The following is a 13,341-nucleotide window of genomic DNA, read 5'->3' as shown; positions in this document are numbered from 1 at the left end:
TTCATTTCCCGGTGCCTGCCCAAGCAAAAAAAAAAGGGTAAATGTTTCCTTGATTGAAAGAAAACAAGTGGTTAGACACAGACTTCGGACAGCGGTAGAAGTGAAAAAGAATGCGGGGCAGAGGAAAGCATGATTTTTTTTAGAACAAGAAGAAGAAAGAACAAGGAAAAGGAGACACTGAAGAAGGACTGATGCCACAGTGACATGAAGTCAGACTACTCAAGGTTCTGAGTTAACACAAGATTAATTAACCCTACCATGTTAGTATCTTTTAAAGAACTCTTCATTCATAGCATGCCTTGGCCTGAAAGTCCTAAAACTAAGAGGAAAAAGGCTTTTTTTTTCTGAAAAGTAACAGAGAAGAATCAAGATTTTTAAAGAGTTCCCCTTAATGATATAGTTAGCATCAAAGTATGTATCTACCTGCTTGCTTAATTTTGTACATGCTTAAATTTTGTGCACACATTTGTAATCAGTGTTTCATTTTAATAAAGTGGTTAAGAACAGTCTTTCAGGACAGACAAGACTGGATTCTAATCTAAGACTAATAATTTAAATCATCTGAGCTTTAGTTTCTTCATTTGTAAAAAGTGCAACAATAATCGACACCAGCTTGCTGAGAGAATGACATAAAGTCCTAACAATGTGTGGTAAGCAGGATACCCAAATAAAAGTTGGTTTATGCTTGAGACTTTATGTAGCCATTATCGAGGAGCTCTCGATAAGACTGGTTGTCAGAGCACAGCTGTTCCTTTGTCCCACTGAATGCCATGGAATGACAGAAATTTTTGAAGTCACCTATTCCAGTCTCTCCACCAAGACAGGAATCCTTTCTTACAATATCTGCTTCTTGTGGCTGAATGTTTACATTGGCAAACCTACTACCTGCTATGTTGGGTTATCTTGTTTTTGAATGACTCTATTAGGAAACGCTTCCTTATACTGACCTAAAATCTGCCTCTAACTTCTACCCTTTGCCCTTTGTTCTTCTACCTGGAGCTCATACAGTCAGTCACTTCCTTATTTCGAGGCAGTGAATCAGCCTTACCCACAGGTCACAGGCCTTCCCTTTCCCAGACTCCCCCACATCCTACTACTGCACTTAGGAGTTCAGGAATAGAAGAAAAAGCCTCATGTAAAGTGGGCCTCTGACCATAGCGATATGAAGAGAGGATCCGTTGCAAATTTTTTATTAGGGCCATGGTAGCAGGCGTACTTGAAACTGACACAATGACAGTTCACTTTATCAATAATCTCTTACATAATAAAGTCAGAACGGAGTTTCTCTGTCTTGCTACTGATCTAGCCCTTCACCATAGAAATCAAAGAATCAGGAGTATAGGAAAATAGATCAGTAATTGGTCACTTGGTTACAGAGGAACTAAGAAAACACTTGAGGAGTGAGGTCCATGGTCATCTCAGCCTTCCCTTCACCTGCTGAGAAGAGGTCTTTTGTTAGAGAAAAGTATCAAGCTTTAGAACAAGTGAAGGTTTAGTTTTGCAAACAATTTAGCCTTATTGTCCTTTATAGGCTTCTGATGGTTGTATTTTCTAGGGTCTGGTCTTAATAATAATAGCTACAGTTTATCAATCACTTACTATGTTGTGACAGGTGTTGTTCTAAGCATTTTAGCATACTAACTCACTCAATCCATGGAACAACCACTAGGGGAAAAGCTCTTGTTATCCTCAGTTTACAGATGAAGGAAATAGGGAAGGGAATGGTTAAGTATCTCACATAAGGCTAAATAGCAACCAAGAGGCCAAATAAAGTTTCAAACCCAAGTCATCTATCTCCAGAACCTGCACTCTTATCCATTACATAGTATTCCCTTCCCTGTAAAGGAGAATGTTATTTCTAACCCTAGCCTAACAAAGTTACTAAACTATTGTGACAAGAAGCTGTACAACCTTTTCTGGCAGGGGACAGGATATTTGACATGAGCTGTAGCAGAATCTTCTGTTGGAGTTCAGTTTGTTTATGGAACTAAAAAGTGAACTGAATGGTCAAATTTCTAATTGCTGAAAGAAGTAGCTTGAGGAACAGTCATCTTGAAACAACATTCCTAAAGTTGTGTGTTTTCTTGAGGTCTAGTTAGGCAAAATTTATTCTTGGATTTGTGATTCAGCATATTATGAGGTTCTCAGGATGTTTCAATAAGATTCCTTCACCAGTTCTTAATTTATTGCCTCTCAACTCCAAATTCAATACTCATTGCCTGTTCTGCAGAAATGGATCTGGGCCCCTTAAATGTTTTTCCTTTAGCAGCTGGCACTATGTTCAGATTTGCAGAGGGGCACTGGAGACACATTGCAGGAAGGTTCCTACAGGATGAGTGGCTGCTCTGGTAACCAGTTCCAGCAGTGCATGTTTCTGTATTGTACAATTTGAATGTTGGTCTTAGCTATATATTTAGATCACTAAAAGATTGTTTAGGTAGGACTTTCATTGTAATCTAATAATTCAAATTAGCTTAAACAGGAAAAGAGGTTATTGGTTCAAAACACTAAACCTTAGAATAGACAGGAATAATAGGTTCATGGAAACAAACCATCATTTCTCTATATTTCCTTTATCTCTCCCACCATCCACCCTATATCTTGTCTCTGTTTCTTTCTGCATGTGGCCTCATTGTCTCCAGCAAGTATAACTGTGCAGCTACAACCATGGCCATTTTGTATCCAGGCTTTATAATTCTAAATTTGGAAACAGAGCCCCACCTCACTTTTCAAAAAAATAAATTGTCTTCTTTCATTTCTACTTAGAAAAATCTTGAGAAAGACTGTAGACCTGGCTTGGGAAATGTGTCTATCCATGGACTAATCTCTCTGGCCAGAGAAGTAGGGTAAAACTGGCCCATCCTGGGCCACATGCTCACCTGTGTGTCCAGGAGAGTGAGTAGAGTGATCAGCAGTGCCCAAAAGATTCCCTTGATCAAAGCGGGGAAAATTCAATTTTCAAAAAAGAAAGAAAGAATAGAGTGGGGGATGCTGTTCTGGACAAAGAAAACTATTGTATTTTATGATAAAAGCTCACTCTTAGTAAACTGAAAAAGATTAACTGTTTCTGGATTAAAAACACTTTGATGGTTAAACAATGATAGTAGATCTGCCTTCTTCAATCAATTGACCAAGGTAATAGTTGCTAGCATATTTCTCCAGTCCAACAGGTCAGAATTGTGTGTCAGGTATTGTTGGTTGTGTATCAACAACCAATCCCTCCCATATTCTTACCAACGGAACCCTGATTTAGTTCACTCTCTCATAAGCATGTGCTCAGTGAAGGAGCACCTCCCCAGCACCAAAGGATACATTTCTATTAGCAAAGTCCATTGTGGTCATTCCATTTTTCTTACCATTGATTGTTTAGGGATAGGTATGTGGCAAATAAAACTCAAGAGAAAGTCTTCTGGGGTGAGGGGAAGCTTCTGTGAAAGATTTTCCTCCAACTGGGAAATATTTTGGTTGTCCTAACAAGGAAGATACCTGGAGATGTGGCAGCCATCTTGGAACCCTGATGAGACAAGAGTGGGGACAAAAACCAACACACTGAGGATGGGAACAGGAAAACATGGAAAGAACCAGAGTCCTTGGAAACAGTAGTGAGCTTTTAAATGACCAACCTAGAAATTGCCCTATCTCCCGAATTCCTATGTGGAAAAATAAATTCCTTATTTTTTAAACCATTTTTAATTGAATTTTCTGTTACATACAACCAAATAAATTAGAATTGAAGTCTGGGATCTTATTTACCATCAGCTTCATATAATGAAATAGCATATTTACTTGGAAAATCAGAACCCTTTGCTTTATGAAGAAAAAAGAATGGGAATATTAAGGAGTAATAGAATCACTAGTGTGCTTCTAATCTCAGAATCACCCAATATCATTGGGCCAGCTGCCACACACAATTTTATATACATAAATAAATAAGTATATATATATATATGCATATTTAGAACTAATCCATATAAAACAAAGGTGCATCTCTTTGCACGTGAATACAGCCTGTCATTTGACAGAGAGACAGAGACATAGATGTTTGAATCTATTATAACCTTCACAGCCCATGTGGGCAGCTCTCAATTGGAATGCCATCTGCTGAACTCCTCCAAAACTGTACTCGATAGGTAATTCTATCGGTGAGGAATGCATTGAACTGACATGCAGCTTTTTGATTTGTCTCAATAGGAATGAAGGCGTATATATATATATCCAACATTGATATGTTCCTTATATAGCATTTTCTGTTCTACACATTTAGTCCTTAAATATATTCTGATTCTTTCATTTTGACATTTTTACATTCTCTTCTTGCTATAAAGACTATAATTTCCTAAGAGGCAGCATAATAGAGAAAGTGTTTTGGTCTGAGAATTTTAACTTAAAATCTTGCCTCTGCCACTTACTGTCTTTGTAACTTTGGGCAAGTTACTTAACTTTTGAACTGCATGCAGTTCCTCCTCTGCAGAATATAAATAATACCATATCCTTTCACACTGGCATCACTCACTTTCTGTTCGTTTATCACTCACTTTTACAATACATTTTTAATCCACAAGTTATCAGTTATTTTAATTACACTGATCTTAAGTGACATGGGAAATTGGGCTAGAAGAGAATGAAATATTTTGATTCTCAATACTGTGACTCTCAATGGAAAGCAGGGATATCACAGATGATTAAAGATGATTGAGGGGGGCGGGCCGCGGTGGCTCAGCGGGCAAAGTGCTTGCCTGCTATGCCGGAGGACCTCGGTTCGATTCCCGGCCCCAGCCCATGTAACAAAAACGGAGAAACAGAATACAATAAAAACAAGAAAATGTTTAAAAATGTTTCCCTTTCTTCCTTCCTTCCTTCCTTCTCTCTGTCTTTCCTTTAAAAAAAAAAAAAAAAAAAAGATGATTGAGGGCCCTTCGGAGTCATCAATATGAAGGATAGAACTAACAAAGAGACTTTTCCCACTATAAACACAGAAGCTAAGAGAGACAGAAGACAGAGAAAGGACACAGAGAAGCTGAGAGATAAAAGCCAGAGAAGCTGAGAGATGCAGCAGCCAGGAGCTGAAAGCAATGAACCTGGGAGAGAAGGACCAGCATGCATCCTTGTGGGTATTCCTATGTGACAAAAGAGTCCCAGATCACCAGCAGCCTTTCTTCAGGAAAAAGATATCATCCTATTGATGCCTTGACATGGACATTTTCACCATCTCAGAGCTGTAAACTTGTAAGTTAATAAATCCCTGTTATAAAAAACAAACCGTTTCTGGTGTTTTGGATTTTATCAGCTTTAGCAAACAAAAACATGTAGGAAAAATAGCACTAAGTCAGTTTTAATGGAAGAAAGGAAAGAAGAAAAAAGAAAGAATAACAAAACAATCAATTTCAGTGCAGGAAATGAAGCAAAAACTCAAAGCCAAAGTAGTAAGATCCAAGAGTTGTCTACAGCCACCTGGAATACCAAACCAAAACATTGACCCTAGTGAATGGGTGCTGGGTGGTGGTGCTCATTCAGCCTTGAGGTGCTGCAAATTTCTCAAGTAGGATAAATAAAAACAAACATAACTAGTAACATCATAATGGAATAGCAGAACATTAAACACAAAGGGGAAAGTTTCAAAAACAAACAAAAGAGTTCACCCTGATCAAGATGGTGGAGTAAGATGCTTCAGGGTTTCATCCCCCCACAGAAGCTTTCAACAACCAGCAAGAATTGGCAGAAACACATTTCTCAAGTCTCCAGAAAACAGTTAAAAGACTGCAATAACAGGACAAATGGCAAATCAAGAAAAAGGCTACTTAAAAGTGGTAAGATTTCTAGGTTCCCCAAGAAGGCCCCTCCCCAACCCTCACTGACTCATGCGAGACTGCCCAGGCTCCCAGTGCACTGATCCCAGTTCCAGAGGACACAGAGTAATCCTTGTGCACATTTTAGGAGCATGTATGTCTGGCCCAGTCTGTCCGGTGGTGGCCTGAGGGCCTCATCATCCCAGAACTTGCCCTGAATGTAGAAGGTGGCTCCCACAAATCCTGTGGGAGAGCAGTCAAATGGCTACCTGGGGTAAGAGACAGTTGACTATAGGACATACAGTATAGTGCCCAGTACTGTAATCAAATTGTTTCCTAGGGAAGAGACATATACATCTGTAAATGGGGGAATTTCCAGGGCCATGCACAGATGCTGAACACAAGTCACATGTACAGTAAGGATCGGGAGACTCCTAAGCTCTGGAATAGAGCTTTTCTCTAAATTTATATATATATAAGTCCTAAAGGAGTGCACTCACACAGGTCAATATGCAAAGACTGGGAAAGGCGTTTTCTTTCTTTCCTTTTCATTTTTTGTTAACTCTGCATTCAAGGAACTCTCTGTCATAGCACTATGGATACAACCTTAAGGAACAGATGCTCAGAGTCTAAATTCCAACAATAATATGTTTTAAAAAAAAATCCAGTTTTCAACCAAAAGCTACAGAACATGCAAACAGGAAGTGCTGACCCAAGTAAAGGAGAACATTACAGCATCATTGCTAAAAAAACGGAAAGATATTCCAGGCTTATGGATTGGAAGCCAATACTGATAAGATGTCAATGTTACCCAAAGCAATTTACAGATCCAACACCAACCCAATCAAAATTCTAGAAATAGAAAAGCTAATCTTCAAAATTATACAGAAGAGCAAGGATACTCAAATAGCCAAAAACATCTTGAAAAAGAACAGAGCTGGAGAACTCATACTTCCAGATTTTGAAACTTATTATAAAGCTACAGTAATCAAAACGGTGTAATACTGGCACAAGGACAGACAAATAGACCAAAGGAACAGAATTGAAAGTTCAGAAATAATCCCTCACATTTAAGGGTCATTTGATAAGGGTTCTGTTCTAGTTTGCTAGCTGCCGGAATGCAATATACCAGAAACAGAATGGCTTTTAAAAGGGGAATTTAATAAGTTGCTAGTTTACAGTCCTAAGGCCGAGAAAATGTCCCAATTAAAACAAGTCTATAGAAATGTCCAGTCAAAGGTATCCAGGGGAAGATACCTTGGTTCAAGAAGGCCGATGAAGTTCAGGGTCTTTCTTTCAAGTGAGAAGGCACATGGTGAACACAGTCGGGGCTTCTCTCTCAGCTGAAAGGGCACATGGCGAACATAGTATCCTCTGCTAGCTTTCTCTTCTGGCTTCCGGAAACCTGGCTTCCAGTTTCATGAAGCTCCCCGGAAGCATTTTCCTTCTTCATCTCCAAAGGTTGCTGACTGGTGGACTATGCTTCTTGTGGCTATGTGATTCTCCCCTGCTCTCTCTGAATCTTTTTCATTCTCCAAAATGTTTCCTCTTTTATAGGACTCCAGAAACTTATCAAGACCCACCCAAATGGGTGGAGACATGTGCCACTTAATCCAGTTTAACAACCACTCTTGATTAAATCACATCTCCAGGAGATGATCCGATTAATTTCAAACATACAACATTGAATAGGGATTATTCTGCCTTTATGAAATGGGATTTAGATTAAAACATGGCTTTTCTAGGGGACATACATTCTTTCAAACCAGCACAGGAGCCAAGTCCACTCAATAGGGAAAGCGTAGTCTCTTCAACAAACGGTGCTGGGGCAACTGAATAGCCACTTGCAAAAGAATGATGTTAAACCCCTATCTCACAACATATGCAAAAACTAACTCAAAATGAATCCATGACTTAAGTATAAGAGCTAGCACTCTAAAACTCTTCGATGAAAATATACAGAAATATCCTCAGGTCCTTGTATTAGACAATGGATTCTTAGACTTTATACTAAAATCATGAGCAACAAAATTAAAAAAAAAAATAGATAAAATGGACTTCATCAGAAAAAGAATGTGAATTTTTTTGTATCAACAGAACATTACTTAGGGCACATGGGTGGTTGAGTGGTAGAATGCTCGCCTGCCATGCAGGAGTCCTGGGTCCGATTCCTGGACCACGCACCCCCCCCCCAAAAAAATTAAAAGAACATTACTTAATACAGTATGTTGAATGAACTGTCAGAAACAAAATGACAAACAGTATTTTGCCTCACTCATATGAACTAACTATAATATACAAACTCAGAGAATTGAAGTAATGAGCACGGATTTTCAGGTTGAGGCCTATTGTAAGGTTTCCTAGACTGTAAGCTCTTACAGCGGTCACATCTATTCCAGAGTTGTAACTGTTATTTCTAAATTCTGAGATGCTGAGCTATACGTGTATAACCTGGTTATTCCTGGAACTTCAGGTGTTTGTGTGACACTTGACACGCAGAGTTAGAGCTATGAAGCTATGAAAGTCAGCGTTACCCCTTACAGCAACTGTTAAAAAGTTGGAAAAGGGATCAGTCTTCAACTTGGTATATGAATGAAGCTGATCTGGATAGGACTAAGGTAAATCAGAATACAGGGTAAAGGATGATATGGTCTATTTTAAAACATCAACTCCTGTGTGAGATGAAAGGAAGAGATGTTTATGCGGTGCAAAATTTATATTGGGTAGTGCATTACCTAATTTAACTTGTATGATCAGTTTATTCAAGCACCATAATTACATGGAATCTTGAATAGGTAGTGAGATCTTGTTGGTTTGTACAGGTTAGTATGATGCCCTGATATATCCCAGAGTAATTTGGACAGAGAATAAAAAGAGTATTTGCAAAGTCCTCTTGAGGGCTCCATGAAAAAGGAAGAAATATTTAACTTCTCCATTTGGGGAATCCTGATATTCTTTTATTTTTTTTTAATGAAACATAACCACATACAAACAAAAACATTCTTACCATATGATCATTCCACTCTTGTTATATAATCAATAACTCACAATTTCATCACATAGTTGTATATTCATCATCATGATCATTTCTTAGAACATTTGCATCAATTCAGAAAAAAAATAAAAAGAAAGCAGAAAAAAATTCATACATACCATACCCCCTACCCCTTCCTTTCATTGATTACAAACATTTCAATCTACTAAATTTATTTTAACATTTGTTCCCCCTATTATTTATTTATTTTTAATCCATATGTTTTACTCATCTGTCCATACCGTAGATAAAGGGAGCATCAGACACAAGGTTTTCTCAATCACACAGTCACACTGTGGAAGCTGTATGATTATACAATCATCCCCAAGAAACATGGCTACTGGAACACAGCTCCACATTTTCAGGTAGTTCCCTCCAGCTTCTCCATTACATCTTGACTAACAAGGTGATATCCATATAATGCATAAGAATAACCTCCAGGATAACCTCTCGACTCTGGAATCTCTCAGCCATTGACACTTTACTTTGTCTCATTTCGCTCTTCCCCTTTTGGTCGAGAAGGTTTTCTCAATCCCTTGATGCCGAGTTCCAGCTCATTCTAGGAATTCTGTCCCATATTCCCAGGAAGGTCCACACCCCTGGGAGTCTTGTCCAATGGAGAAAGGGGGAGGGCAGTGAGTTTTCTTGTGTTGGTTGAAAGAAGAGGCCACATCTGAGCAACAGAAGAGGTTCTCTTGAGACTGACTCTTAGGCCTAATTTCAAGTAGGCTTAGCCTATCCTTTGTGAGCAAGGATAAGTTTCATATGAGCAAACCCCAAGACTGGGGGCTCAGTCTATGGCTTTGGTTGTCCACACTGCTTGTGAGAATATGAAGAATTCTTCACTTGGGGAAGTTGAATTTTCTCCCTTTCTCACCATTCCCCCAAGGGGATTTTGCAAATACTTTTTTATACACTGTTTAAATCACTCCAGAATTTATCGGGACATCACTCTGGACAAACCTACAAAATATCATGCCCTACTCAAGGTTCCAAGTACTATGGTGTTCAATTAAGGAAATGTACTAGTCAAAATATAAATTTTGTACCAAATAAACGGTTTTTTTTGCTTTAGTCTCACACATAAGTTAAAGTTTTAAAATATTAATTACCATCTATTTTCAACACCCTGCAGTATTGACATTTCTTTGTTCTTCCTCATGCAAAGACATTTTAAAATTTGTACATTTAGTCACTATCATTACACACTCTAGGCATTCCTAGGTTATACCATCTCAGTCTTTATCGTCTATCTTTCCTTCTGATTTCATTTGTGTCCCCAGGCCTCCTCCCTCTATCATTCTCACATTCAGCTTCATTCAGTGTTTAGCATTATTGTATTACAGTTAGGTAGTATTGTGCTATCCATTTCTGAATTTTTACAATCAGTCCTGTTGCACACTCTGTATCCCTTCAGTTTCAATTACCCAATATCTACCCTATTCCTATCTCCTGATGGTCTCTGTTACTAACTGAAATTCCTCAAGTTCATTCACTAATGTCAGTTCATATCAGTGAGCCCATATAGAATTTGTCCTTTTGTTTCTGGCTAATCTTCCCAGATATTCTTGCAAGCAGTGGAGACAACAATTTAATAGGCTGAGCCCTCGATCTTGGGGCTCACCCCCATGAAACTTATTCCTGCGAAAGAGAAGCTAAGCCTACTGATAATTATACCTGAGAGTCACACCTACAGAAACTCTTTTGTTGCTCAGATGTGGCCTCTCTCTCTAAGTCAACTCAGCAGATGAACTCACTGCCCTACCCACCGACCCTCAATGGGACATGACTCCCATCAATGTAAATCTCCCTGGCAACATGGGACATGACTACCAGGGAGGAGCTGGGGCCTGGTGTCATGGGATAGAGAAAACCTTCTTGACCAAAAGGGGGAAGAGAGAAATGAGACAAAATAAATTTTCAGTGGCTGAAAGATTTCAAACAGAGTTGAGAGGTTATCCTGGAGGTTATTTTTAGGTATTGTGTAGATATCTGTTGTTAGTTTATGGTGTATTGGAGTGCCTAGAGGGAAGTACCTGAAGCTGTTGAGCTGTGTTCCAGAAGCCCTGATTCTTGAAGATGATTGTATAACTATATAGCTTCTACCATGTGACCTTGTGATTGTAAAAACCTTGTGGCTGACACTTGCTATATTCAGGGTATGGACAGATGAGTAAAAAAAATAAGGACAAAATAAACAGATAATAGGAGGAAATAAGGGTTTAAAAAAATTGGGCAAATCGCAATACTAGTGGTTAATGAGAGGGAGGCGTGAGGAGTATGGGATGTATGTTTTTTTTTTATTTCTCTCTCTGGAGTGTTGCAAATGTTCTAAAAATATCATGGTAATGAATACACAGCTACGTGATGATATTGTGAGCCTTTGATGTATACTTTGGATGAACTGTATGGTGCATTTAAAAATAAAAATTAAAAAAGAACATTACCTAGAAAGTGAAAAGACCACCTACAGAATGGGAATAAATATTTGGAAACCATATATCTTACAAGAGTTTAAAGAACTCCTATAACTCAACAATAAAAAGACACTCCAATTGAAAAAAATAGGCAAGAGGACACAGCAAGTGAACTCACTGCCCTCCCCCGCTACATGGGACACGTCTCCCAGAGTTGTAAATCTTCCTGGCAATGTGGCACAGAAATCCCAGGATGAGCTGGGACTTGGCACCAAGGGATTGAGAAAATCTTCTTGACCAAAAGGGGGAAGAGAGAAATGAGACAAAATAGAGTGTCAGTAGCTGAGAGATTCCAAACAAAGTCTAGAGGTTATCCTGGAGGTTATTCTTACACATTATATAGATATCTCTTTTCACTTTATGGTGTATTTGAGTGTGTAGAGGGAAGTACAAAGATATAACATTTACCACATGACCGTGTGATTGTGAAACCTTGTCTCTGATGCTCCCTTTATCTAGAGTATGGACAGATCAGTAAAAAATATGGATAAAAAATAAACAAATAATAGGGGGAACAAAGTTTAAAATATATTGGGTAGATGGAAATACTAGTGGTCAATGAGAGAGAGGGATAAGGGGTATGATATGTATGAGTTTTTCCTTTTTCTTTTTTATTTCTTTTTCTGGAGTGATGCCAATGTTCTAAACAATGATCATGGTGATGAATACACAACTATGTGATGATATTGTGAGCCACTGATTGTACACCATGTATGGAATGTTAGCATGTTAAGAATGCTTATGTTTGTAATTTGTTTTATCAATAAAAATATTTTTAAAAAATAGGTAAGTGGGCAGTGCAATGGTGGCTCAGTGGCAGGATTCTTGCCTCCCAGGCCGGAGACCCAGGTTCGATTTCCAGTGCCTGTCCATGCAAATAAAAACAAAAAAAAATAGGCAAGAGACTTAAAATAGACATTAATCATGAACAACTTTACGCTAATAAATACAACAATGTAGATGAAATGGACGGGTTCCTGGAAAGACATGAACAACCAACTTTGACTCAAGAAGAAATAGATGACCTCAACAAACCAATCACAAGTAAAGAAATTGAATTAGTCATTCAAAAGCTCCCTAAAAAGAAAAGTCCAGAACCAGACGGCTTCACATGTGAATTCTATCAAACATTCCAGAAAGAATTAGTACCAACTCTCCTCAAACTCTTCAAAAAAATCGAGTGGAGGGAAAACTACCTAATTCATTCTATGAAACCAACATCACCCTCATACCAAAACCAGGCAAAGATATTACTGAAAAAGAAAACTACAGACCAATCTCTCTAATGAATATAGATGCAAAAATCCTCAATAAAATTCTAGCAAATCGTATCCAACAACACATTAAAAGAATTATACATCATGACCAAGTAGGATTCATCCCAGGTATGCAAGGATGGTTCAACATAAGAAAATCAATTAATGTAATACACCATATCAACAAATCAAAGCAGAAAAATCACATGATCATCTCAATTGATGCAGAGAAAGCATTTGACAAGATTCAACATCCTTTCCTGTTGAAAACACTTCAAAAGATAGGAATACAAGGGAACTTCCTTAAAATGATAGAGGGAATATATGAAAAACCCACAGCTAATATCATCCTCAATGGGGAAAAATTGAAAACTTTCCCCCTAAGATCAGGAACAAGACAAGGATGTCCACTATCACCACTATTATTCAACATTGTGTTGGAGGTTCTAGCCAGAGCAATTAGACAAGAAAAAGAAATACAAGGCATCAAAATTGCAAAGGAAGAAGTAAAACTATCACTGTTTGCAGACGATATGATACTATATGTCGAAAACCCGGAAAAATCCACAACAAAACTACTAGAGCTAATAAATGAGTACAGCAAAGTAGCAGGTTACAAGATCAACATTCAGAAATCTGTACCATTTCTATACACTAGTAATGAACAAGCTGAGGGGGAAATCAAGAAACGAATCCCATTTACAATTGCAACTAAAAGAATAAAATACCTAGGAATAAATTTAACTAAAGAGACAAAAAAAACCTATATAAAGAAAACTACAAAAAAC

This window comes from Tamandua tetradactyla, chromosome 3, assembly GCF_023851605.1.
Source record: "Tamandua tetradactyla isolate mTamTet1 chromosome 3, mTamTet1.pri, whole genome shotgun sequence".
Taxonomy (NCBI): Eukaryota; Metazoa; Chordata; class Mammalia; order Pilosa; family Myrmecophagidae; genus Tamandua; species Tamandua tetradactyla.
Note: the sequence above shows the minus strand (reverse complement) of the source record.